At 48.9% G+C, this 27,439-nt stretch overlaps 1 long non-coding RNA gene and 1 pseudogene across 1 annotated transcript; one reads left to right on the top strand and one right to left on the bottom strand.

Annotated features, from left to right (window-relative positions):
- Window positions 1-4,276: 4,276 nt before the first annotated feature.
- On the bottom strand, window positions 4,277-5,045 carry LOC123791432 (small ribosomal subunit protein uS3 pseudogene; annotated as a pseudogene).
- Window positions 5,046-17,526: 12,481 nt separating this feature from the next.
- On the top strand, window positions 17,527-23,348 carry LOC148108246 (uncharacterized). The gene is made up of 4 exons (XR_015720853.1): window positions 17,527-18,607; window positions 19,168-19,332; window positions 19,444-19,728; window positions 21,536-23,348. It is a non-coding gene; the product is annotated as an uncharacterized LOC148108246 (long non-coding RNA).
- The last annotated feature ends 4,091 nt before the right edge of the window (window positions 23,349-27,439 follow it).

The following is a 27,439-nucleotide window of genomic DNA, read 5'->3' as shown; positions in this document are numbered from 1 at the left end:
GTACTAATCAAAACAATCTACAGATTTTTTTAAGATTTTATTTATTTTTTTGAGAGAGAGAGAAAGAGCATGAGCAGGGAAGGGGTGGAGGGAGAGGGAGTAGCAGACTCTTCATTGAATGGAGAGCCTGACACAGGGCTCAATCCCAGGACCTTGAGATCACAACCTGAGCTGAAGTCAGATACCCAACCGACTGAGCCACCCAGGCACCCCAAAACAATCTACAGATTTAATGCAATCCATGTCAAAATACCAACAGCATTTGTCACAGAGCTAGAACAAATAATCCTAAAATGTGTATGGTACCACAAAAGACCCTGAATAGCCAAAGCAATCTTGAGAAAGAAGAGTAAACCTGGAGGTATCATAATCTCAGATTTCAAACTATACTACAATCAAAACAGTATCATACTGGCACAAAAATAGACACATAGATCGATAGAACAGAATAGAGGGCCCAGAAATAAATCCATGCTTAGATGGTCAATTAATCTATGACAATGGAGGCAAGAATATACAATGGGGAAAAGACAGTCTCTTCAACAAATGGTGTTGGGAAAACTGGACCACTTTCTTACACCATACACAAACACACACACACACACACAAAACTCAAAATGTATTAAATACCTAAATGTGAGATCTGAAACCATAATAATCCTAGAAGAGAGCACAGGACGTTATGTCTCTGACATCAGCCATAGCAGCTTCTTTCTAGATATGTCTCCTGAGGCCAGGGAAACAAAAGCAAAAATAAACTATTGGGACTACCAAAATAAAAAGCTTTTGCACAGCAGAGGAAACCATCAACAAAGTGAAAAGACAACCTACTGAATGGGAGAAGATATTTGCAAATGATATATCTGATAAAGGGGTAATATCCAAAATATATAAAGAACTCACGCAACTCAATATATTTTAAAAACAAACAAACAATTCAATTAAAAAGTGGGCAGAGGACCTAAATAGACATTTCTCCAAAGAAGAGTATGGCCATGGGTACATGAAAAGATGCTCAACATCACTCATCATCAGGGAGATGCAAGTCAAAAACCACAATGAGATGTCACCTCATACCCGTGAGAATGGCTAGTATTGAAAAGACAAGACATAATAAATGTTGGTGAGGATGTGAAGCAAAGGGAGCTCTTGTACTCTTTTGGTAAGAATGTAGAAAACAACACGGAGATTCCTCAAAAAATTAAACACAGAAATACCGTAAGATCCAATTATTCCACCACTGGGCATTTACCCAAAGTAAAGGAAAACACGGATCTAGAAAGTTATGTTCGCCCCATCTTTCTATGTTTATTGCAGCACTTTTTACAATAGCCCACAGCCCAAAGGTCCATCGACAGATGAATGAATAAAGAAGATGTGATATGTACGTCCAATGGAATATTAGCCATAGAAAATGAGGTTTTGCCATTTGTGGCAATAAGGGTGGACCTAGAGGGTATTGTGTTAAGTGAAATAAATCAGACAAAGAAAGACAAATATCATATGATTTCCCTTATATGTGGAATCTAAAAAACAAATGAACAAACAAACCCCCCCCCACAGAAGTAGACACTTAAATACAGAGAACAAACTGGTGGTTGCCAGAAGGGGAGGTGGATGGGTGGATGGACAAAAGAGGTGAAGGGGATTAAGGGTACAAACTTCCACTTATAAAATAAATCAGTCACAGAAATGAAAAGTACAGTCACTAATATTGTAATAACATTGTACGGTGGCAGATGGTGACTACACTTCTCATGGTGAGTACTGAGTAATGTATAGCATTGTCATATCCCTACGTTGTAAACCTGAAAGTAATATAACACTGTATGTCAACTATATTTCAATAATAAACAAATTTTTAATTAAAAAAAACTTTCAGCAAACTAGAAACCAATAAATCTACATTTAAAATCAGCCTTGGGGCGCCTGGGTGGCTCAGTCAGCTAAATGTCTGCCTTTAGCTCGGGTCATGATCTCATGGTCCTGGGATCGAGCCCTGCTTCGGGCTCCCTGCTCATTGGGGAGCCTACTTCTCCCTCCCCCTCTGCCCCAACCCCACTTGTGCTTTCTCTCTCAAATAAATAAATAAAATCTTTAAAATATAATAAAATAAAACAAAAATAAAATTATCCTCGATGGTGAAATAAATAGTGAATGGTTTTCCTCAAGATTGGGCAAGAATGCTTTCTCCCGTCACTTTTATTCAACTACACTGGTAGTTCTTGACATTGCGATAAGATGAGAAATAAATAAAAATAAAGTAAAATGAAATACAATTAAAATAAAAATGAAATAAAATACATAAATATTGGAAAGGAGGAATAAAACTATCTGTATTTGAATTTATGACTGTTTACATAAAAATTCTGAATAATCTATAAAACAACTGCTAGAACCAAGAAGAGAATTTAGCAAGGTCAAAGGATAAAGGAATAATATGTAAAAATCAATTATATTTTGAGATACTAGGAATGAACAATTAGAAAATGAAAAATTTAAAATATCACATAAATGGCATCAATAAACATAAATTACTTTCGAGTAAATACAACAAAAGACAGGCAAATCGTCTACAGGTAAGACTACAGAACATTGATTAAATAGAGCCATACACCATCTCTGAATTGGAAGTTTGAATACAGTTGAAATGTCAGTTGCCCCCAAACTTATCTACAGATAAGATTCAAAAAGACAAGATTCGAAGCTATGCCAGTAAAAATTCCAAAGGATTTTTTATAGAAATCAACAAGCTAACTGTAAAATGCATATGGAAATTAAAATGACCTGTAAATAGCTAAAGCAATTTTTTTAAGGTAAACAAAACTGGAGGATTGGCATGACCCGATTTCAAATCATACTCTGATCTGCAGTAGTCACACAAGGAGGTGTTGGCAAAAGAATAAATAATAAAACGAAATATAGAGTCTAGAAATAGATCCACACATATATTTTCGACTGCTTTTTGACAAAGATGGCAAAGCAAGTCAGTAAGGAAAAAGAAAGTTTTCAGCAAATGTAACTACTGGGCATCATTAGAAAAAAAGAACATCAACCTTACATCATACATAATCAACGTGAAATGGGTCACACACCTAAATGTAAAGTTATCAATGCGAAAAATTCTAGACACAAACATAGGAGAAAATCTTTGTAACTTTAGGGCAGGCAAAGATTTCTTAGAATACAAAAAGCATGAATGATAAAGAAAAAATGATAATCTGCACTTTATGATAATTAAAAAGTTTAGCTCTCGGAAAGTCACTCTAACATAATAGAAAGCTTGAGTCACAGACTGTAATAAAATGTTCTTGATACATATATCTCGCAAAGCACTTAAACCCAGAACACAGAAAGAATACTTACATAAGGAGATAAATAACCCAATCAAAAAATGGACAAAATATTTGAATAGACAGTTTATAAAAGAATATATACAAATAACATATAATCACATGAAAAGGTGCTTAACATCGCTTGTCATCAGGAAAATGCGAATTAAAACTACATATTTAGAATGGCTAAACTAAAAAAGACTGACAATAGCAAGTGTTGACAAGGATATGGAACAAACAGAACTTTCACATACAAACCGACATATTTCTCTTTTGTAAAGTTAAATACACACCTACCTTGCAACATAGCCATTCCACTATGGTATTTAACCCAAGATAAATTAAAACACATATCCCGTGGTAGACAGAATGGCCTACAAAGATGTCCATACCTAATTCCCTTGGAATCTGTGAATATGGCAAGAGGAGTTTTGCAAATGTAATGAAGGGAGATCATCCTGTATCATACAGGCCAAGTATAATCAAATTAACTCAAAAGCAGAGAATTTTCTCCAGCTGAAGGAGAAACGTCAGAGAGATTCCGATCATAAGAAAGATTTGATGTGCCTTTGATGCTTTGAGATATAGGTGACCAGGAGCAAGATCCAGAAGGCAGTCTCTAAGCCCAAAGGCTGGCCTGGGCTGGGAGCTTGCCTTAGTCCTACAGCTGCAAGGAAACGGATGAACTTGGACTCTCCCCCAAAGAGCTTCCAAATGAGAGCCAAAGATTTCCAACACCTGGTTTTCAATCTTATAAAACCCTAAGTAGAGGATCCCAGTGAGCAATGCTGTATCCAGGCTTCTAGCCGACAGAATTGTGGAGTAATAAATAGCTATTATCTTAAGCACTAAATTTGTGGTAATTTGCTCCAGCAGCAATAGAAAACTGATGTATGCCCACAAAGACTTGTCCACAAAAGTTCATTGTTTATTTGCAGTAGTCAAACACAGAAGGGGTTTGGTTTCCCTGAGGGTGTGGCGAGCCTACAGCATGGCTTCCCACCCTACTGTTCCAACATGGGAGTGATGGGCAGTATCTCATCTTTGGGTTCCACAATGCTCACGTGGTCAGGCAGGGGCTTCTTAGGGCCAATCTTAGCACTTGGGCCCAGGGAAGCACGATCTTCACTTTGGTGCCCAGCGCACCCTGTCTGAGTGGCACACGGCCCACAGCAGTGTCAATGCAATAATTCACACAGTCCTCACTGCAAATCATCGGGCCATCCACACCCTTCATGGACTTAGCCGTCCGGCCTTGGAGTTTCCCAGACACCAGGACCTCACAGCCCTTAGCCCCACTCTCCATAATGCACCACGGCACAGCAGAGCAGGCCCTCTGCACAGCAAGGCCTCCTAGGAAGGAGCCTGTGATGCAGAGACTGGGCCTGGCGACAGCCCGCAGACCTCTCGTGGCCACCTTTTCAGCACAGAGCTCTCCACGCCCTCAGGGAAACCAAACCCCTTCCGAACCACAGCAGTCAATCCCCGGATCCGCTGGCTCTTCTCACCAAGAGCCTTCTGTGTCCTGGTGCCCAAGATAATGATTTCCGTCCTGGTTGGTGTAACGCGGACCTCCACTCTGGAGTAGCCACCTTCAGCCAGCTCCTGAGTGAGAAACCCGTTCAGCTCGGCTTTGAAGACGCCATCGGCCACAAACTTCCTCTTCTTGGAAATGTGCGCCGCCATCTTGCCGCTGCGTGCTGGCACAAGGAAAGGAGAGCTTCACGGTTAATAACAAGGGTGGAGTTTGGATTCAAACACCAGTTATCCCCAGTCACTGGGTGATCACACCCTTCTGAATAGCCTCCAGCCTAGGGATCTCCAAGCAGTTTCAGATGCATGTTTTCAGTCAGACATTTACAAGCACAGACCTTCTAGGGAACACTGTGGATGGCCACCCCCTATCTCCTCAGCCCACGGCTCAGTTCAGTGACAGTTGCAGTGGCTCCCTCCCACACAGGTGACAGTTTCCCACCACTGGCATTGGCTCCTCGCTGCTTGCCACACTAAAGGCTTCTCCAGCACCACCGAAGCTTGCTCAGCCAAGATTCAGGACAGCCCAAATGTGGCAGGAAGTTGACATCCCAAGGGCAACTCCCAACCAAAGAAGGAAAGGTTCCCAGTGGGAAATTCCCCAGCTTCCCCATCCCTCAATGGGACAATCGGAATGCACTCCCCACGATGCCTCACGCGGCCTCTGCGGGAGTGAGCCAGACCGTCCCCAGTGCAACCCTGCCCCGTCCCCATGACCTCCGTCCCAACCAACCTGCATCCAAGTCCTTGACTACGAGTCTGCTGTAGCCTATGGTGTTATTTCACTGTGTTTATAAGAAGACATACACAAAATACACACATTTGACAAGGATGACATAGAGATAAACAATATTTAAAATAACTTATTTATTAACAACATAATCTTTTTGCTCTCACCCAATTAATTATGATATTCTTCGTGAGTGGCAATGTGATTAAATGTGCTTCATTATTTTTGAAAATCTTGATTAACACTTTGTGAGGCAGCAGTTTGGAAGCCTGGTTCTTGATACTTGGTTTAATGGTTTTGATCACTGAAAAGGCACTTCAGACAGATACGTGCATCCACATGGAGAACAGGCGTCACTAGATCGTCTGCTCACTTCCCACTCCATCCACCCGCTCTGCAAAGGTTTCTGTTAAAATCCAGCCCGCAGACGCCGGGCTTCCCTGATGTGGGTCAGCGTTCTCGCTCACCGATTGGAAAGAGTTGCAATTTTCTGTTTTCTTTTTTTTTTTTTTTAAGATTTTTAAAATTTATTTATTTGACAGAGACAGAGACAGCCAGCGAGAGAGGGAACACAAGCAGGGGGAGTGGGAGAGGAAGAAGCAGGCTCATAGCGGAGGAGCCTGACGTGGGGCTCGATCCCATAACGCCGGGATCATGCCCTGAGCCGAAGGCAGACGCTTAAGGACTGTGCCACCCAGGCGCCCCATGCAATTTTCTGTTTTCAACGAATAGGATCAAAACCCACAGAAATGATGCATTTTGGAAGACGTAAGTCTGCTTAGACGAGTGTGGATATTTGCCCAAACTCATCAGATTGTGCCCTTGAAATGGGTGCCTTTGAAGGTGATTTGATACTGTTTTTGGGTAACTGAAAAGTTCTGGCAACTTGATGGGGCCTTGATGGCTGACAAATTGCGTCAGGATGTTCCCAGGGAAATTTTCCAGGGAAAATTCGGGCAGTCACCGAGATGGTTCTCTCCTGTCTTGAGTGAAGCAGAATTTTTCTGCTTTTTGGGCCCAGCAGGCCTTGCAAGGCAGAGATAAGGCCGGGCCGTTGGGGAACCGAAGGCAGAAATAAATCATCTGTCAGGTGCGTCTCCCACAGCAGATGCTTCCTTTTGGTCATGTCAGCTGACCTGACCCTGGGCCCCACCTCCCCTCCATAGGCCTGCCAAGGGCCCCAAGTAGGAGAGGCCAGGCGCCTGGGCTGCATGGAGAACAGATGGAAGCCTGCCAAGAGGGAGCAGGAGACCCTGCGGCGCGAGTGCTCTCCAGCCCCACAAAATGGAGCTCTGCACGTGGCTCCTGTGCCCCTCCACCACCCCCAGCTGTCCTCCACAGCCTCCTCCTCCAGGGAGAGGGCTCACTTTTCTCCGCTAACCCCACTTCTGCAGAAGCTCCGCTTGAACTGAAATGGCCCTCTGGACTCACGTCCTTTGGACAAAAAGGAAAGCATCACCCCCGGCCCGATTACTTGAAGGAAGAAGACAGAGTGCGGTCCACTCATCAGCTTTGGAGCCTACGAAGCTGAGAGAGCTGGTGTGCATGGTCTGGAACTCACGAATTAGCCATTACTTTGTTTCCCAGATAAGGACGTGGAAGCTACGTTGCTTACCTGTGCCTCCTGCGGGAGCCCAATCTTGGGAGGGAGGAGACCAATGCAATGATAAGGTGGATGAAAAATTACCTGAAAAGGCACATGGGGCTTCTAGCAATTGGGGAGATATGCCTTAAATCAACCATGAGCTACTGTTTCACGCCCATGAGATACAGAAAAAAAAAAATGAGTCATAATACCAAGTGTCGGAGAAGATCTGGGGCAACTCTCACACACTATGGTGGGAATGAACATTTGGCGATACAGTGCAAAGCTGAGGATGCTACCACTCCTGGATATGCTCCCTCGAGATGCTTACGCATGTGCCCAAGGAGACGTGTAGAAGGACCCTCGCCAACTAGAACTCATGCAAGCGCCTGTCATTAGGCAATGACATCACCGCATCCTGTCATCCACTACTTTTTGCATTAAAAAAAAAAAAAGTCTGAGGCAGAAAAGGCAAAGATGTTAACTGGTGTTTATGATTTTACATGATTATCTGATTTTTTGAAAATATTCAAAAGTAAATGTGGGCTGGACCTATACCCTGGAGGGCCACGGATGCCAGGTAAGAGGGGGATTCTTGCCAGAAGGAGCTTGTGTTTTCAGTACGAGTCTGGCACGTAAACTTGCGAGAATATATCCACCCGCGCACATCTGCTACCACTCACTGAGCCACATGCCAGGCCACACACCCCACGATGACACTCAGTGTGTCCACATCATGACCACCTCTGGCAGGGTGACCACGTTTACTCCACTTGCCATCATCCCTCACGGGTGACAAAGGAGCACCCGGGGGTGAAGACACAACCCTGCCAGTGCTTCAAGAGCCAGATGCAGATGTCCGTCTAGCTTCCCGTCGCACCAGCCACAGAGGCAGCAAGGCTGTGCCCTGCTGCTGACACCCCACCCTACCTCGTCTTCGCGTTGTCTCCAAGAGTCTAGATTGGATCTCTTCTGTTTCTCTCCTGTCTATTAGCCATGACTCTTGGGGTTGCGAGTGACGGGAAACACAACTCAGACTGGCTAAGGGAAAAAAGAGAGAGGGAGAAAGAGGGGAGATTTATTGGCTCAGGTACCCAGAAGTTCAGGGCACAGCTGGATTCAGGAGCTCAAGCAATGTCGTGGGGCCTTGTTCTCTCCTCTGTGAACAGGTCTCTGTGCATGCTGCAGCCCCAAGCTCTGCTCCCAGGACACCCCAGCAGAAAAGGGGTTCTCTTTCCTTATAGTTCCAGCGAGACCCCCAAGATTACACTCTGCTCACATTCCCACCTACGAGCTGATCACAGGGACGAAGGGATGGAGTATTGTTGGCAGGCCTGCGTCATCTGCCCCCTGCAAATTCGGGGAGGGGAGCTGTCCCCAAGTCTTAGAAGCTGAAAGTGGAGGCAGAGGGGCTCTTTGAAGGAAAATGGAGGTGCCGTTATCTGAAGCAGGAGCATACATGATGTACAGGAAAAAGCAACACAATTTACACAATTTCTGCCTCATTTCTATGCTCCCCAAGTTCAGGGAAAGTCTAGCACAGGGCCGGGGACATACTCATTCTTGTAAGTGTTTGTAGGGTAGATGGAGGGGTCGAGGGATGGGTAGATGGATGGGGGGGGGGACAGTGGCTGCTACTATTCTGGGCTTCACTTGGGACGTTTGGCCAGAGCTGGGCCCTGTGCCACACAGGACCACTGTCTCCCCAGAGCCGAGACTCCAGCATGAGAGGCAGGAGGGCAGCGTTCTAGAAAGACGACAGGAGAGGGGAAAGCTGGGGTCTGGATAGGTTACTAGGATAGGACAAGGGCCAGTGAAGTGAATTGTGAGGCTCGACAGCCTCCTTTATGCAGGGAAGTCCTGGGAGCTGGCCCTTGGTGAATTTCATGCTATGCAGGCGTGCATGAGTTGGTTGGGACCACGCAGCCATGCTTGAAATGAAACAGGGTCAGGGGAGGTCTCTGCAGAGGGGATTCCCACATCCGGTGCTGCCTACCTGCTTTGGCCCAGCTCCCAGACCTGGCATCTTCTACCAAGATCCCTGGGCCTTTTAGCATCCTCTCCTGAAACCTCACCCATGGGAGAAGGAGGACACCCCCCAGCAGGAGCTTCCCTGCCTCATCCTGCCTGGCTTTGCCCTGGGGATGGGGGTGGGGAGGGAGATGCCCTGGCCCCAGACCGCTCTATCCACCCCTCCGTCAGCTTCTCCAAGGCCCCAAGACTCCAGACCTACCCTTCCAGCAGGCCTTGAAAAAGTCAGAAAACAAAAGACTGAAAAAAGTCTCTGGATGCAAGAGTGAAATACTGGGTCATGAATATGGTAAGTCATCTTATTAGAATTTGCTGATTGATTGATTGATTATGGACTCGCTAATCCCCTGGATTCGAAGGTACCTGAAGAATAGGTGAAAACTTGTGAATTCCAGTCAAATATTGTAGGACACTGCCTAACTTGTTTTCTTTAAAGGGACTTACCCGATAATTTCTGGCTTTGAAGTCTACATGAATATTTCATAAATATCCCATACATTTAATATGTTCACAATTTCACATCATATCTACAGTACTTTAGTACCTGACTTGTATATTTATGTGACTATTGTTAGAAGTGACTAATTGGGTTTGATTAGCTCCATCATTAATATTCTGTCCATAATTTAACATGCTTCAATAAAATACCCTAAAGCAGTGTAATGATTAGATTTCAGGAATATGTGTTTTGCAATTAAGTTCCTCTTGATTTTGATATGCAGATGAAGAAATGGTGGTCTCATTTAAAAAAAAAAAACTGCCCTTATTAACTCAGCAGTATACTCTGAAGATTAGGTAAGAAATCCAAGATTTTCTCTTTGTATATGCTAGTTAAAATGTATTTCAATCAAGCCTATGTGGGCAAATCAGATTTGATTAGTTTAAGTTCACAGTCATTCTATCTAAATGAATAATGTGTCACCTAACATTGCAAAAATTTGATTAATAGTTTATCAGTTAATTAAAAACGGGGTTTAATTTTTCTTTTTTAGGAAAATGCAAGGTAGATATTCCTTGTGTTCATCATAAATGCAAATTATTTCAGCTTGAATCTATTGTTCCTTTTTTGCTTCTTAGCCAACTGGCAAGAAAAATAAAGCTCTTGGAAATATCTCTGGGAGAGAGGAGTCGTGAAACTTTCTTCGCTCCCACCCGTGGCTGTCAAGTGTGTCCCAGCTGCGAAGTTTGTTCTGGATGGAGCTGGTTCTCCAAAGCATTTCAGCTCCGTCTCTTCCAGACCTCATCCCCCTGCTGCCTTTGGCCACAAGACTTTTCCAAATGACAACATTGTTCACCTTGTTCGGTTTAATTTGTCTGTGGGGCAGGAGCCAGGAAACCAAAGGAGACATTTTCCCCAGGAACCTGAGATCTGACACCAGGACGAAGGAAGCCACCTGTTCATTCCTGTTCCTTGGGGCAGGATACCCACATCCGGGAATTAGAGCCGTAGGGCGCCTCCCTTGCCCTAGGTGGATTCCTCGTTGAAAGGCTGCTGGGCAGATTGAGCAAAGGGGTGCTTTACTAGGCACTGTCGGGGGGCTGGCATCATGAGGTGGGAAAGCAGAAGGAGCCCAGTCCAGTGTGGACAAATGAGCCGGTTCCGCTGCAGGGAGACCCACCACTGGGGCCTGGGCTATTGAGCCACAACTTCTCTTGTCATCTACAGAAGGTTAGTCTCTGAGACGCGAGCAGGGACCCTCGGCCATAGCCTATCCCCAATCGGGGCGCCAGGCACTATGGGAACTGGGACTGGGCATCCCTGGAGCCTCCCACAGGGACGGGTCAGTCCTATCCATTCTCCAAAGTTCACTGTTAGCTCCTGGAGCACCTGGCATCCTCAGCATTTGTCAAGAACAACAAATACTCAGCAGGAACCAACCTTGCCCCAGGCACAATTGTACAAATCCGGCCAGGGGAGGGACAAGAGGAAAGTCTGGATGGCCCGAGTGTAGGGAGAGAGGGGAGCGATGTGGAAGTGAGGTGGGGGGAGGAGGGGCAGGTCACTGAGTCAGCACTTGGCTCTGCACACACAGGGAGCAGAGTTACCCTGAGGGCCCCAGGATCACGCCCGGGACAGCAGGTGTAGACCCTGGCTCCCAGCTTGCACAGTAGAACTCTTGCGTGCTCCCGTTTGGGAACGTGCAAGCGGGACCAAAGGATATCCGGGCATTCCATTCCCTGTGAGGGAGCAGAGACGGAGAGACTCTGGAACCACAGGCTGTTCCTGCTGGCGTGATGCTCCCCGTTCTAACGGGGAGCCCTCTGGCCCCATATACAGGAAAAGACGTGTACGCCGTGGCAAGAAGGGAAGGGACAGACAATGCCTGGGCAGCGCTTGGCCCACAGCGGTACTTGGTGAAAGCAGGCTGGATTTTGGAGCTAAATCTTGCTCGATCTGACACACGGCCTTCACTGTGCAAAGAATCTCCATCACCTGCTGCCTGTCTTCCCAAGCCGGCATTTCTGTTCCAGCTGCACAGACCTTAGTCCTCTGCTCAGAACCCCCCAGGAGCAGCCCCCAGCCTCAGCTGAGGCTCTGCAGTGGGTCACATATACAACTGAGCCATGCCTGGGCCTGACCGGTTTGGCATGTGCCACTGTTCCAGAGTGGGGGAGGGAGAAGGTGCCAGCATTTTCAAGACACCCCCGCCCCCAGGTGACAGTCGCCCACAGCCAGGGTTGAGGAACCCAGGAGTTGGTGGGGGTCCTGGGAGGAAGGTGAGAACCAGATTCTGACCCTGCTGGCCCCGAGACGCCTGTAAGGCAGGTCACACAGAGGAAGAACACCCCAGGTCCCGCGGACTCAAGGAGAGAGCCAACCCGGGAGGGAGCTTCCCGCCATTGCAGGAGCTGCGTGTTGACTCAATTTGTACAACTGAGCTCCTGCCACTCAGTCGCAGGGGGCGTGGGGACGCACCAAGAACTGAGACTTTTCAGAGTCATTAAAGCTGCAAGTCATTTTAAAACATCCTCCAGGAGCTCTTGGACCACCTGCGGTCATTGGCGAGGAGGGGGTGCTTTCCAAGGAGGCCAGTCCAGCAACGAGGCCCTGGCCGACCGGTGTGGCTGTCCTGACTGCCTCCCCACGGTTTCGGCACACACCCGGGCAGGGCGGCCCGCCTGCTTCCTCCCCTTGGCCGCCCAGAACGTCAACATGCTCCAAAGAACCACAGGTTCCCAGGCTGGGCAGCGGCCCTCCTCTGGCCCCTCCGCCGAGGCTGGGGGTCAGAGCTACTTCTGTTCTTCCTACCTTCCCCCATAAATGCCTCAAGGCAGGCCCCGTTCTGGGCGGGCTAGGGCAAAGAGAAGCAGAGCCATTTTCCCCAGGCCCCTCATTCCTGTACGAACATCGAGTGCAGACTGTTGTCACTGTGTCCGGTAAGGGTTTCCACGGAGTCTCTGTTGTGTCTGTGGAAAGCCATTAACTTGCTTTATGTAAATGCATTCAGTTTACCTTAACTTATGTAACCTTGCTTTGGCATTTTGTTACGACTTAATATACTCTCCAGATTGTGGAAGTAAGCTCAGGCTTCTCCTCACCCTTGGGAGGCCCCACTCTTGAGGGCAGGGGCTGTGTCCTGGAGAAGACTCTGGAGAAAAAGAGGACCCTGCTAGGAAGAGGGCGTCACGGTGGAGCACTGGGCACTGGGTGTCAGCCAGTACCTCCTCGTATGAACTCATCTGGTCCTAACACGAACCTGATGACGTCGTGTTATCCCCATTTTACAGATGAGGACAGCAAGGCACAAAAAGTTAAGGAGCTCCACCAAGGTCACGTAGCTGGCAGTGGGCAGAGGCAAGATTCCAGCACAGACAGCCAGTCCCAGAGTCCACGTGTTTAATCTTACTGCTTCCCCATCTCCCAAGTCATAGCGGTAACCTCTGTTTATCCAATCCTCTGTCGGGATTTTCGCATCTGGGAAGCAAGGGAGCAACGACTATTCCATGTACTGGTGAGCAAACTGAGGTGAAGAGACTTCCCAGGGTCCCACCTGGGGCTCACTGTCTACAGCCTATCCTGGCTCCCTGTCGAGGGCACCTGTCTCCCGGCCTCAGGCTGGCTGTCCTCTGCTCGAGGCCCGGGAGAACACTGATGCGTCACTTCCCACCATGGGACAAAGGCCCAGCCGTATTCAAGGGCCAGACCCCCCTGCTGTTGGGAAGATAAGAGGAGACAAATTGTCAGAGTTGTGTGTTTCGGGGTGTGCGTGCGTTTAAAGAAAGCTCTCTAAAACTCACCAGGAACAAACGCTGATGACATCATCTCTCTGACAAGTTCAGGAGGGCTCTGAGCATTTTGAAAGTCAGGATTTCGGGTGTGGAGTGTGGGGTGTGTGAGTGTCTGTGTGTAGCTGTGTTTTTCAGAGCAAGCTTTCCTGTATGAAAACAATATCAAGAAACCCCATATGTCAGTGTCTAGACACTTAGAATTTGGACTATTTCTGCTTCAACAGGAACTATCTAGAAAGATGGCAGACTGGGCCAGTTTATCTCCGAGGAACTGGACTGGACCCACATCAAAGGGGCCAGATTTAAAGTCAGAACCTCACCCCTCGGCCCCGGGGCCCTGGCTGTCGGGGCTGCTTGGCTCCTGTGAGCGGCAGAGACTGGCTCCCCATGGGCAGCCTTGCTAACGAAGCCTTTATCGGGCATCATGGGTGCTAAGCATTGGCCCCACATGTGCAGGAGTGGGAGAGTGCCTGTGGCTGCTAACTTCCCACCTACTGGAAGGCACGGCAAGCTGAGGAGGCGGGGAGCCCCTGCAGTCTCCGGGCTCCCCAGAGCTGGGCTGCAGCCAGCTGCTGACGGAAGGGCCCCCGAGGACCCCTGTGCGAGCATCGGAGGGCGGGTCCTGCATCTGGGGCTCCAGGCGCCTAGCCGGTGGGCCTCCCTCTCCAGGCAGGAAGTAAAGGCCGCCTCCCTGCTTGCGGGACAAATGCTCCCGAGGGAGGCGGCAGATAGTTCGGGGGAAGTTGGCAAGACAGTTCGGTATTTCTGCAACATCGATTGGATTCCTGTTAGTCATTCACACGTCATTCATTCATGAGACACCTGCGGGGACCAAGAATGCACAAAGCCCAGGACTGAGCCCTCGGTGGCGAGGCAGGAGGAAGAACCTCCAGAGGTACCAGGTCCCTGCCCTCCAAGAAGCGTGACCAGGCAGGGGGGAGGGGGGCAGAGAAGGCAGCCTCTCCCTGCTGTACTAGGGCCAGGAGCTGCGGACGCCGCAGAAGGCGTTGGGGGGCCAAGGGGAGATGGCCTCACAGTGGCAGACTAGGCCTCCTCTGGGGCCCAGGTGTCCATAAGCCCCCTCCCCTCCCCCCAGGAGTTTCCTCAGGTGCAGGGAGTGGACGAAGTGAAGGGACTTGTCCACACGTTCACCACTGAGTGGTAAAGCTGGGATTCGAACCAAAGCCTAATGGCCTACACCTCTCCTCTAGCTGGAACCAGCCCCGTGTTGGGGGCCCCTGGGGCCAGCGGTGACGTGTGAGTAGCACATGTACGGACGACTGAGGTGGCCCCTCGGGGCTCTGAGTCGGGTCACACTCCATGTGCTCAGCCTCCCGCCCCACGCCCCACGGTTCTCTGGAGGCCCTCACCCCTCCCCCACCCCGCTCCCCTCTCCCCACCCCATCCCCACCCCCGGATGCCCGGCCTTCTGCTCTGCTGCCCTCCAGCACCAGGCCCAGGGCCTGGCCCACTCAAGTCCACCCACTCGGTCATTCCACGGAGGTTTCTCGAGGGCCCACTGTGTGCCCATCCCCGACTTCCGTGCTCACACGCTTAAGGAGAGAAACAAGAAAAGTTTCCATCTTCTGAGAGCTGACCATTACTGAAGAGACAGTAGTGAGTCCAGTAAACAGAAAAACCACTTAACGATGATCCGGGGTGATCACCGCCGTGTAGGAGAGGAGTAGGGCACCCAGCGAGAGAAGACCGTGGGCACCGAAGTCCCACTGAAGTGCGGTGTCAGGGTGCTTGTGCCCAGGCCACAGTGCCTAATAGACGCTCCCAGTTTGGGGAACATGTCTGAAGGTGGCAGAGGAAAGGGAGACCAGACAAGAGAGGGAAAGGGCGCCCAACGTGGGGCAGGGGGATGGGAACAAAAAGAGGAGGCCTGGCAGTCAAGATTCAAAGCGCCCTGCAGAGACGCAGGACAAAAGCCCAGTGTGAAGGTGACACATGTGGCCCTGATGCCAGTTGGCTGGCCCAGGCATGAACTGCGGCTCACACCCTGGGTTCTGAGAGCACCGGCAGGGGACGGGACAGGAGGCACGTCAGACCAGCAGGAAGTGGGGGCTCAGCTTACCGAAGCTGCTAGCTGCTGTGCCGTCTGTGGCCCACCTCTGGGTGTAGAATGGGAAATCAAGGCATCACGACTGCTCCCCAGCTGCAGCCCTGAGGCCTGTGCCCTGGGGCCCGTCTGCCTCCTCTGGAGACGGACCCACCGACAGGCTCCCTGAGCCATAGGCAGCGGCTGGGCCCAGCGAGAACGAGTTGAGGTGGGAGGGCCCCCACCATGCCTGTCTGCAAAGTCCAGCAGCCCTGTGCCCAGGGCTCACATGGGACACCAGGTCCCAAATTCTCCTGAGAGGCTGGGCTGTCCAGCTCCTCCCCCTCCCCCGCCTCTCCTCCTCTTCCTTCTTTTTCTCCTTCTTCTTCTCCCTCTCTCTCTCCTCCACCTCCTCCTCTTCCTCCTCCTCCTTCTTCTCCTTCTCCTTCTTTTTAAGAAACCTCTACCCCCAACACAAGGCTCGAACTCAAGACCTGAGATCAAAGTGGCACGCTCTACGGACTTAGCCAGCCAGGCGCCCGTTTGGCTTCTTCCTGAAGACAATTTCTTCCTGATCTCAAAATGGCCATGGCCCCAGGCTGAGCTTCAGCCCAAGGGTATTTCGTGAAGCAGTTCCTGGCAAGTCCTGAGACGAGTTCTGACTGCCCTGGCTTGGCTCCCCGCCAGGGCACAGGTTAGCTCTACCCAGATGGCATGGGTTTCCCATGAAGGGTGGGTCCCCCCAAGAAAAGCAGGTACTTTGGGCAAAGGGAAGAACAGAGGTGTCGACCACAGCAAGGATGAGAGATCTGCTGCAGGAAAACAAACCACACCGGAATGGAATTGCGTTCGGGTGCACAGGTGGAGGGAGGCCCCAACAGGTCAGGAAGGAGGTCACAGAAGGGCTGACATTGGGGTGGTCCTAAAAACTGGGGAATTCTTGTGAAGAGTAACCACTTGGCCATTTTCTGCCCCGTGCTTTCTCTCTCCTGCAGGTGCCTTTTTCTTAATTACACCCAGAGAGCGCAGGAAAGTGGATGCCAGCGATATTTATTTTCTGCTCTGAGCCCAGCACAGGTAACTCACCAGGGGCATCTTTCTTAATGAGGGAAGAAAAATGTCAGAACAGCGATCAGCCGCGATGCACCCAATGGACTTAAAAAATAAGCAAAAATAACATGAAAATTCATTTTGCATTAGCTGGCTGTGTATATCATCCCCAGATTGGGAGAGTAGAACATTCTTTGTGCCGTGGCGAGATCTGTTAGGAGGGGTGACCTCACAAGAGGACACACCTCGTAGAGGGGACATTCTTTCCGGGAATTATTTTATTCCACTTAAAACCAGAGGCGAAGTTGGCGGTCTGGGTCCACATCTGTTCCTCCCCCCGCTGTCTGAGGTCCCCCCTCCTCTGCCCCTCTCTGTGACATCCTCAGCCCCTATCTGGGAGGCCCTGACTTCCATTTGGGGTTTTACCTTTAATGTATATGGATGGGACAGACGTTGCTGTCACTTAACAACTCCTGGCGATCTCACATCACCCCTAAGCAGGCCTGGTGACAGGGGATGTCACCGCTATTTAACAGAAGAGGAAACTGAGGCTTCGATGAGCTTATCCACTATGCCCACAGCCTCCCTATCTGTCTCTCTCAAGAGCGGACACTAAACCCTTCACTGCTAGGTAGACAAGTGGGTGGTGGGCCCAGCCCCCATTGGGACCGTGCCCCTGGAGCACAGGCACCCCGCCGCATTTGGGGGGGCCGGGCACCCAGCAGGGGCTCTCATTAGGGGCTTCGTGGCAACTAGAGGTCCTGCAACCCCTCCTTGCTCATTCCAGGCCAGCGCCGCAAGCAGGATGAGAGGAAGTGGACGAGGAAGTCCTTGAAGTGATAAAATGAAAGTGGTCCTGATTGGCCTCATTTAGAGCAGTTTAGAGAAGGAAGAGCCGAATCCTCCGGAGCCGATCTCCAGGGCCCGGCTGCTCTCCCACCACCAGCCCTGGCAGGTGACAGTGGGGTGAGCCGCTGCACCCCACCACAGCTCCATCCATCGGGAAAGGGGCATGGGGCCCACCACCACTTGTCCTCCCTCGGGGCTCGGGAAGTGGGGGAGCTATCGCTGGGGGAAAACAAAGAGAAGGGGAGTCAGGAAGAGACGCAGAGGGTGACGCCAGGAGAGCGATAATGACAGGGACAAGGAGAGTCAGGAGGACGCTAGCAAGGTGGAGAGGTCCCAAGACAGGGACAGGGAGCTGAACATCTCGTCTCGTCCTCTGCACCCTTCCTCACCTGCTCTGTGCACCTCCCCCCGCACCCCCCTCCCCACGTGGACACATCAACACTCTGTCCTCTGGGTGGGTTTGAGCTTGGGCAGCCCTAGCTCGAGACTGGGGATTGCTTGGGTGGCCGTTCTCCAGGCGTCTCCTCCCCAGATCACCGCCCCTGCCAGATGGCACTCCCCACACAACCATCTTGGCTTCCAGATTCGGGTAGCTTCTCCCCTCCGGGCCCTGCAACCCAGGGGTGGGAAGAGCCCCACTGCTACTAGACCCGGAGTGCTGCCCCTCCTTCATGGGTCCCCCTTTGAAAAGAAGTCCCTTTATTAAGCTCTCCCCAGTGTCCTGAATGAGCATGTCACCTGCCTCTGGCCAGGTCCTGGCTGCCACAGGGACATCCTGGGCTTCTAACTTGGAGGAAGAAAAGGACCCACATGTGGAGCAGAAAGGACCTGGCCTCTGATGTGCAAGCCTTGCACTTCCCTCAGAGGCCAAAGAGCCAGGCTGGGGGGAGGGGGGAACCCCTTAGACTCAGATCGCGGCCTCCTTTGGAAGGCAGTCGCCAGAACAGCCATCCCGGGGGGACCCCACCTCCTCCACGCACCTGGGCAGGCACCCGCACCGGCGATCTCGGGAGTGTGTTTCTGGGCTCTGTGGCAGCTGCCCCCAGAGGATGGCCCCCAAGATAAAAACAACAGCCTGGCTGACTGTGTGCCCCAGTGTCCAGACTCCAGGGCCTATTTTTAGAATGTAGGACAACTTTCTCCCAGAATAGACAAGACGCGCTAATCCAGGAGGGAGGCCAGGGAGAGATGAAGACATCGAGTCTAGATATGAATTAGCCGTGAGTATATTATTTGAAGAAATGTTGAACAGCTAGGCAAATATTTGATGCCTTTGAACTGGAGCGGGCGGTTCACAGGCAGAGTGGCAGCGGCTGCTGGAGACGTCCCCCTCCCTGTCCCCCTCCCTGCCGGGTACCTGGCTGTCACGCCCGGTGCCGCAGGCCCCTTCTCGCGGCGCGCTGAGAAGGAATTAAAGCTGCGCGGCTCCTGGAATGTGTGTGAGACACGGCGGGCACATACACACCAAACCCAAGTCTCAGGGACCGTCCCCGCGCAGGAATGGACCCAAACAGCCTTTTCTTTATTAAAGCAAAGTTCCTTTTCCTCGGTTACTCCACCATACTGCTGAAGGGGTGAGGCATCTGGTTCGGTGAGGCCCTTTTGGAAGAGGGGTCAGAGATCATGACCCCTGATTTGGACCCCCTGGTCTGCGATCTGGGAGGGGATGAAGAAAAGCCACCCCAATCCCCTTAGCTCAGAAAATAGGGCCTGTGCTCAAAGCTCCAGAGAAAGCCTGCAGGTCTGAGCAGCAGCTGCGAGAGTCTTTTCTTTCTGATAGAGAATTAAGCTCTGGGAGCTGAGAGGTGGAAGGCCCGGGAGACCTGTCCGCAGAGAGGCGGAGCCGTCTTTACACCTTATTTGGGACAGGGAGATCCGGCATTGGCATCCCCAGTTTACAGATGGAGAAACCGAAAATCCATGACATGGCCAACGTTGCACCCTGGTAAGAGGCGGAGAGAGGGGGGTGGAGAGAGAGAGACTGAGAAGCTGAGAAGCAGTTGGGATTTTATCGGAGTAACAGCTAGGATTTACCATGCTCTTTGCCATGGGCCAGCGGTTTTACAGGCGTCTGCCCGGGCAGTGCTGGCAAAGGCTCCTTGCAAGGCCCACACTTGCTTCAGCCCCCTTCACCCATCACAGAACGATGCAGAGACTGAAGGGCCCTGCACGGTAGCCAGCTGGAACTTCGCGAGTCTGGCTCCCCAGCCAGGCGCCGGCCCCAAAGCTCAGGCACCAACCACTGCACCACACTGCCTCTCGCCGGACGCCCTTCCGCTTGAGGAATCCGGAGCAGCACCGAGGGCGGAGGCGCGCGGCTTCCTGGCTGCGGGTAGCGGAGGTGAGAGGCTTTGGGGCGCTGGAGGACCTGCGAACCCCGGCCCCGCGCCCCTGGTCCGGCCGCCCCGCACTGCGCGCAGCTGCCGGGGCGCCGCCACCAGATGGCAGCAGACGCTTTGTGATCGCGCCGCCGGAGGGAGCGCACGGCGGGGCAGGGGCGCAGGCCTGGGGAGCCCACCCGCAACGCGACCCGGGAGCAGGGCCCCCTCCTCTGGCCGCCCGCCGGGTCTCTGCGGTGCGTGGCGGTCACTCAGGCGGCCGAGGAATCGGCCCCGAATCCCCCGCGCAGTCCTCGGACCGCCCCCTCGGGCGGCTGTTCCAGGCACTGGCGCTTCCAGGCGCGGGCGTGCTGCTCCGCTTGGAGGACGCCCGGGAAGCTGGGCAACGCCAGCAATCAAGCCTCGAGGGCCGGGCCGCCCCGGGGCTGAGGGAAGAGAGCCCGACCGCTGGCCAGCCGGCTCACAAGCTGGCGGCTCCGTCCAGCCCGGAGGTGGGAGGGGGCTGTCACCTGTCCAAACCCCGAGGAAACTGATGGCTCCAGGGTCCCGCCAAGAAGCCACCGGTGGTAGAGGGCAGAGCCGGAGCCCGAACCAGTCTCCCTGCTCCAAGGCCCAAGCCCGGCCCCACTCCCGAGGGCGTCCATCACACCCGACGGTGCCCAGAGCCTGGCTGGAGTGGTCACGTGGTGCCTTTGGCCAAGAGTGGGCACAAGGCCTCCTAGGCAAGTCACAGGCACTTTCTGAGCTGGGGCAAGGTGGGGTGCTGTGGCGAGGGGGCTGTAGACAGACGGAGGGGGCTGGACTACCCACTCCGAGCCGTTGGAAAGAGCCTCAAGGTTACCATCGCGAGCACCGTACATTTGGCTCCGTAGACTCTGGTAGGCCAAGGCCACGATGACCAGGGATGCAGAATCGTCTGCACCAGGGGAGGACGGCCGAATCGGGGGCCTCCGGGGCTAGGATGCCCCGCGCACTCTTCAGACAGAAAGGACTCCTGGGAGAGATCGGCTCCGGGGACTTGAAGGAGCTGGGGCGGGGGGCATACAGAAAGTCAGGAGGCTGCCTTCTGCCGAAGCCCTTAAGGAGCCAGAAATAAAGTGCATGATGGGTGTAAAAGCCACTCTTAAGAATGACCTGCCTGGGCCACGCCATAAAAAGGCCACCTGGCCGGGCGCACTGGTGCCCAGCCCCTCACCGCCTCCGCTGCCCCCGGACCTGCAGCCAGGATACACCGTGGAGAGAAGGTCGCGCCAGTGCCAGCAGCTGCCGCGCAGCCTCGGACTGTCGCAGCTCAGGCCCCCTGAGCGCTGCCCGCAGGTGGGGGCAGGGGCAGAATCAACAGTTTCAAGGACCAGCTGGCCAGACACTCCGGGTCAGTCTCTGGGACAGTGATTAGGCGCCTACTGTGTGCACATTCCTGATCCACACATTTATTTGGGAGTCCTTAGAAAAAGAAAGTCTAAAAATAATGAAGTAAAACAAAAAACAATGAAGGGAAATAAGAAAAAAAGGTATTTTTGAGTGATGTGGAGGGGACTTGGTCTCAAGCCCCATTCCTGGCGCTCCCACCCTACTTCCCTGCAATCACTCCGCCTCTCCAGGCCTCCCTTGATCATCCACTCAACGCGAATATGAATTCTCACCTACAGGGTTGCTGTGGGCTTTAAGAGGAAGCGTGGGAGCGGGTGTGGGATTGGGAAGGGTTTGTGGACTGTCCCAGAGCATCACCGTCTTTCTCTTCTCTTCTCCCTTTATTTGTATTTTATTTGACCTATTTCATTGTGTTGTTTTTTGGGTTTTTTGTGGCAGGAGAGGAAGAGAGAGAATCTTAAACAGGCTCCGACACCAGGCTTCGTCTCACAATTGCGGACCTGAGCCAAGATCAAGAGCCTGACGCTGAATCAACTGAGCCACCTGGGGGGCCCACTATTTCATTATTTTTACTCTTTCTAAGGACCTTAGCATGATGCTGGCCCAGCCCGCACCCCGCTCACTCCCACTGTCCCACCGCAGTCCTATACATTCTGTGTGCATGTGCGATGCGGGCTGTTGACCCCCTCTCCTACCCACTGGGGAGAACCCCGATCAGCTCCACTTCGCAAGCCTCCGTGACCTGTAGTACACAAAAACGTCCTGCAAAGAGGAGAGGAAAAGGCAAACAATACAATAGAAAAATGGGCAAAGGCAGAACCAGACAGTTCACAGAAAAGGAGCTGAGGATGTTGAAAGACTCAACATTTCTGAGTGTCCATACGTTCAGATGAGACCAGCACCCACTAGGGGGGTAAAAATTTCAAAGAACAGTAGCATTTGGAGCTGGTGAGGTTGGAGGGAAAGACACCTACAGAGGTTGTTGCCGGTGGGAGGGTGAATTGATATATATTTTTGAATGGGGCATTAATTATTAAAATTTTGAAATGTCTGGCAGATTTTTTTACATTATCCCCTGTCTTATTTCTCTCCACCTGTGATTCCCTCCCTCCCCCAATTCCCTTGGTCCTTCCTCCTCCACCCCCATCCAATGCAGGCACTCCGCCATTCTCCCCTCATTATCTCAGAAGAGAAGTTGGGGGCTCGGGGGGAAGACTACAGGTATTTTTACAGCTTTGGTTTTTTTAAAACCAAGCCCTTACATAAACGGGGAAGGCGCCAGGCCCAGAGAGAATATTGGAGAAACATTAGGAGGGCAGGAAGAGATTTAAGGAGAACGAAGCTCCCCTCCAGCCCTCCACCCTGCCCTTCAGAAAAGATCTCCCCGGACTGGGGTCCAGATGGGTGGCCTGCAGGGGACAGAGAAAATGGCAGAGGATGTGACAAAAGCCAAGCCATTTGCCCTGAGAGAGCAAGGAAGTGCTGCCAGGTGTCTGTGCCTTTCGGTGGTAGGCAGGCCCTCTCCTGAGATGCTGGGCTCTGTCAGTTAGGTGGCAACAGGCCCCTGGAATTGCCATAGCCCAGCCAGAGAACTGCCTGGTCTGGTCCAACCCCCAAACCCTTTCCCCACCTTTGCCCTCCCTAATACAGAGCCAGGAGAGAGAACTACCTGGGCATTTTGGGGGACCCAAACTTAAATTCACACCCAGAAGAAGGGAAACCCCAAATTAACTAAGATTACATGTCTACATGAAAATGAAATAAAGTTTTAGTAGAAAGATCTTTTTCTTTCTTGTGCATCTAAGGGTCTCAGCTCCAGCACAGATGTCTTCTTAACCCAGTAACCCTACTCTCCAGACTCTGCTGAAAATATCAGCCTATAATAATATCTGGCCAAAGATATTTCCTGCATCATTTATGTGTAAGGCAACAAAACTGGAAATAACTCAAATGTCCATCAATATGGAGAAACAAATTATGGTGCTATATGGAATTATTTTTATGTGCAAATGCTAATTTTTTTAATTTAAAAGAGATTTTCATAGGTTCTTAGATTCCAGATAAACAGATCAAAAACAACGGTTTTCTCAATGCCCACAATAAATGATTATGAATAGAAATGGAGGGGAAGGGAAATCCAAGTACAATGTTCACAAAATCCAGAACACAGTAAGGAACGAATTTAACAAGAAAAGTTCAGCATTTATAAGCAGACAGCTTTTAGATCTTATTAAAAGACTAAAGACATTATTTGCACGATATATCATGTTTCTGGATAGGAAGATTTACTATAATAAAATTATATTTCAAAGTAATTAGAATTACATTTGTCTCTTCTGTGTTTTATGTACACATTTGTTTCATTTTCTTCTCTTATTGCATTAGCTAGTATCTGAAACAATGTAGAATAATAGGCCACCTCCCTATGGCAGAATTTTGTTTATGCTACTTAACTCTTTATGATTTTTGGTCAACTTAGGTTTTTTTTCTACCTATAATTGAGTAAACTTTGATAATCAATCTTTTTCTAGAAATTATCCATTTGCCTCTAGATTACAAAGTTACTGCCATAAAGATGCATACCATGAGGTCTGTACTTCGAACTACTTGCTCATTTTTAATGATATTTTTCACTTTTACCTTTTTTTTCCCAAAACTTAACTTGAAAGGAATCTATTTAATTGTTTATTTTTAAAGGGCCATATATGGGTTCATTTACCTTTATATTATTTTCAGTTTTCTATCTCATTTTTTGCAAATTTACCTTTAATATTTCCTCCTACTATGGGAATGTGTGTGGTGTGGTCTTCTGTATTGTTCTAACTTCTTAAATTAAATACTTAAGTGGGGGTTTTCACTCTGTTTTTTAATATTAAAAGAATTTCTTTACTACAAATTTTCATCTGATTTTAACTCATCCCTTAGGTATTGGTGTGAAATGTTCTTCTTAATTCATTTTTGGTCCAGATAACTTGGAAGATGTTGTTTAGTTTCCAAGTATTACACGTTTGTTTTCCTTGAGGATTTTTTGAAGGGATTTTTTTTTTTTAATGTTGCTTCCCCCCCTCCCTTTTTAAAGAAAACCAACATGGGGCTTGCACTCACAACCCTGGGATCAAGACCTGAGCTGGGATCAAGGGTTGGATGCTCAGGGTGTCTGGGTGGCTCAGATGGTTGGGCGTGTTCCTTCAGCTCGGGTCATGATCTCCGGGTCCTGGGATTGAGCCCTGATCCGAGCTCCCAGCTCAGCGGGAAGTCTGCTTCTCCCTCTCCCTCTGCCTCTCCCCCCTGCTTGTGCTCTCTCTGTCTCTCTCTCTTAAATAAATAAATAAAATCTTAAAAAAGAAGAAGAAGGAGGAGGAGGAGAAGGAGGGGGGGGGAGGAGGAGGAGGATGCTCAACTGACCGAGCCACCCAGACATCCCTGCTCTTTGTTTTCAATTGGATATAATCAGAGAATGTAAACATGTAAAAATTTTGATTTTATTGAGATTGTTTAAGGTTTTGCTGGTGGGCAAGCACATGCTTGATGTTCACAACTGTCTAGGAGACATGAGAGAAGACGGTAAGTTCTCCATGCACAGAGTAAGACCTATAACAATGAACTGTATTACAAAATCTCCTACATCTTTGTCAACTGTTTTCTGGAAGATATATAGGGCATCATCAGTATTCAACAACAACTGTACTAGAGGAAAGAGAAAAGAAAAAGCAACACTTAAAGTGCATCCACTTGGGATATGGCCAGAATTTCATACAAAAAGTAAAAAGAAGGTCTTATTGGCATTAAATGGTGAGAAATAACACCAAATATTATGAAAAAGGTGTTTATTTTATGTGATAGCTACCAAAATATAAGTTATACTTGCAATGGTAATGTAATAATTTTAGAACAAACAAATATAAATCAAGTGTACTTTCCCATATGTATGTTGTACTTGAATGAAAAGTTTGTTTAAAAACAATAAATCTAATGTTGGCTTTTTGGAAGTATAATGTTTCCAATAAAATTGTGTGATAGCATGACAAGACACCCTTCACTTCACATTTGACGTCTGCAATGCTATTATGTTTTGCAAAAGGTAATTGATGGCTTCAGCTATCGTCCTAAGGGTCTCTCTTAATCCTTTGCTATTTGTATCAGTCAGGATTGCATTTGACAGAAACCCAATTTAGCAACTTAAACAAGCTAAGAGCTTATTTTTCTCATATGACAAAAACTCCAAGGGCAAATAGATGTGCTAGGGTGCCAATGCTCAAAGAAAGCATTGCAGATGTGGCTCCTCTGGCTTCCTGCTCTGTCATCCTTGGGGTACTGCTTTCTTTCTTGAATTCTCAAGAAGCCTGCCGCACCTCCAGGCATCATATCTATGTTGCAACTCGAAGAAGGGGGGCAGGACTTAGTGCAAAAATGTTCTTACTAGCTTAGGCTATCCCTTATTTATCAGGAAGACAATAACTTTCATTGAAATCCCCCAAGTAGATTTTCATATCTCATTGGCCAAAATGTCACATGGCTACTCCTAGTTTCAAAGAAATCTGGGACAGAAAATTTTTGACTGATGGGGCACCTGGGTGGCGCAGTCGTTAAGCGTCTGCCTTCAGCTCAGGGCGTGATCCCAGCGGTCTGGGATCGAGCCCCACATCAGGCTTCTCTGCTGGGAGCCTGCTTCTTCCTCTCCCACTCCCCCTGCTTGTGTTCCCTCTCTCGCTGGCTGTCTCTCTCTGTCAAATAAATAAATAAAACCTTTAAAAAAAAAAAAAGAAAGAAAGAAAGAAAGAAAGAAAGAAAGAAAGAAAGAAAGAAAGAAAGAAAGAAAGAAAATTTTTGACTGAGCACATCACCACACTGAAGAAAACTGGGTTGCTGTCAGTAAGAAGAGAATGGATACTGGGTGGCCATTAACAGCTTCTGTCACAATAAACAAAACATTTTCTTTCTCTCTTTTTTATTTTTGGTAAAATTTCTCTCGTCCATTGTTTACCACTCTCACTGGTTCTGCATGTGATTCTAGTAATTCTCCAGTATCACTTTTTAAAAACAAAATTCAAAAGTGCTTTTATTTAAAAAAAACAATTAAAATTCTATACATTTATTTATCCTACTGCATAATAGCCTATATTATTTTAAGATTTGCAGTTTCACTTTGCAGTTGACTTGCATTGTATTCTATCATGGAACATTTCTAAAACCATCAAAACTGTTGATGCATTTGTCTAGGATAGATGCTAACTGCAAACTAGGAGGAATATTTGAGTGAGGATTAATTTTATAAAAGCTCAGTTCATTGGTGCATAGATTCAAATCATGGCTTAACCTCATAATAACTGTGAAAATTACTCAACTTTTCTGTGCCTGTTGTTCCTTATTTGCAAAATGGTTTATCAGTTATCTCTTTCTATAACATAACCCACTCCAAAAAAATTTTAACCAACTATTTTGTTTTCTCATTAGTCTGTGACTCAGTAATTTGTGTTAGGCTCATCTGGGTGGTTCTTCTGCTGTTCTTGCCTGAGGTTACTCATGCAGCTACAGTCATCTGGTAATTCATCTGAGGCTGCATATTTGAAAATGGGCTCACTCAAGTGCCTGGTGATTGGTGTTTAGCCACGAGTCTTCAGAAGGCTAGTTCATGTTTCTTCACATGATGGTGGGAGTATTCCAAAAGAGCAAGAGTGAAGCTTCGAGGCTTCTTGAAGCCTAGCCTGAATGTCACAAAAAGTATTTCAACCACATTCTATTGTCAAAGCATGTCACAAAGCCAAGTGAGATTCAATGGATTAAAAAAAAAAAAAGACTCTACCTCTTAAAAGGGGGAATGGTAAAGTTATATTGCAAGGGTTATGTGTACCAGGATGGGAGGAATTATTATAGCCATCTTGGCAAACAGACAGTAATAATCATGACACACAGTTTGTGGTAAGGCCCTCAAGGATTAATAGATACAAAGTGCTTAGAACCTTAGCTGGCACATTGCAGGTGCTTAATGTCTGCTGCTTTTTTAAAATCGTTGTTGTTGTTGTTGTTGTTGCTGCTGTTTCATTAGGACTACTTTTGTTTCCCAAAGCAACCACTTAACTACAAGGATTTCAAGAATGGATATTTGGATAATTAATCTTTTGTATTATATCTCCTATTGTAGTTGTGTATTTATTGTGTTCTCTGTGTATTCCTAGGAATTTTGCCTTCTGTGTTTGACTACCACATTGTTTGGTACATATGTGTTTATAAAAGTTATTTTTTCTCTGTGAATTGTACCTTCATATTTCATAATTTCCCTCTTTGTCCTTCAGTATTTTTTCCCTTGGATTCCATGCTGATTAATGTTCATATCTCCACCGT

The sequence above is a fragment of the Ursus americanus genome, chromosome 21 (genome assembly GCF_024610735.1).
Source record: "Ursus americanus isolate L20-20 chromosome 21, mUrsAme1.1.p, whole genome shotgun sequence".
Classification (NCBI taxonomy): domain Eukaryota; kingdom Metazoa; phylum Chordata; class Mammalia; order Carnivora; family Ursidae; genus Ursus; species Ursus americanus.
This window is presented reverse-complemented; position numbering and strand designations above follow the sequence as displayed.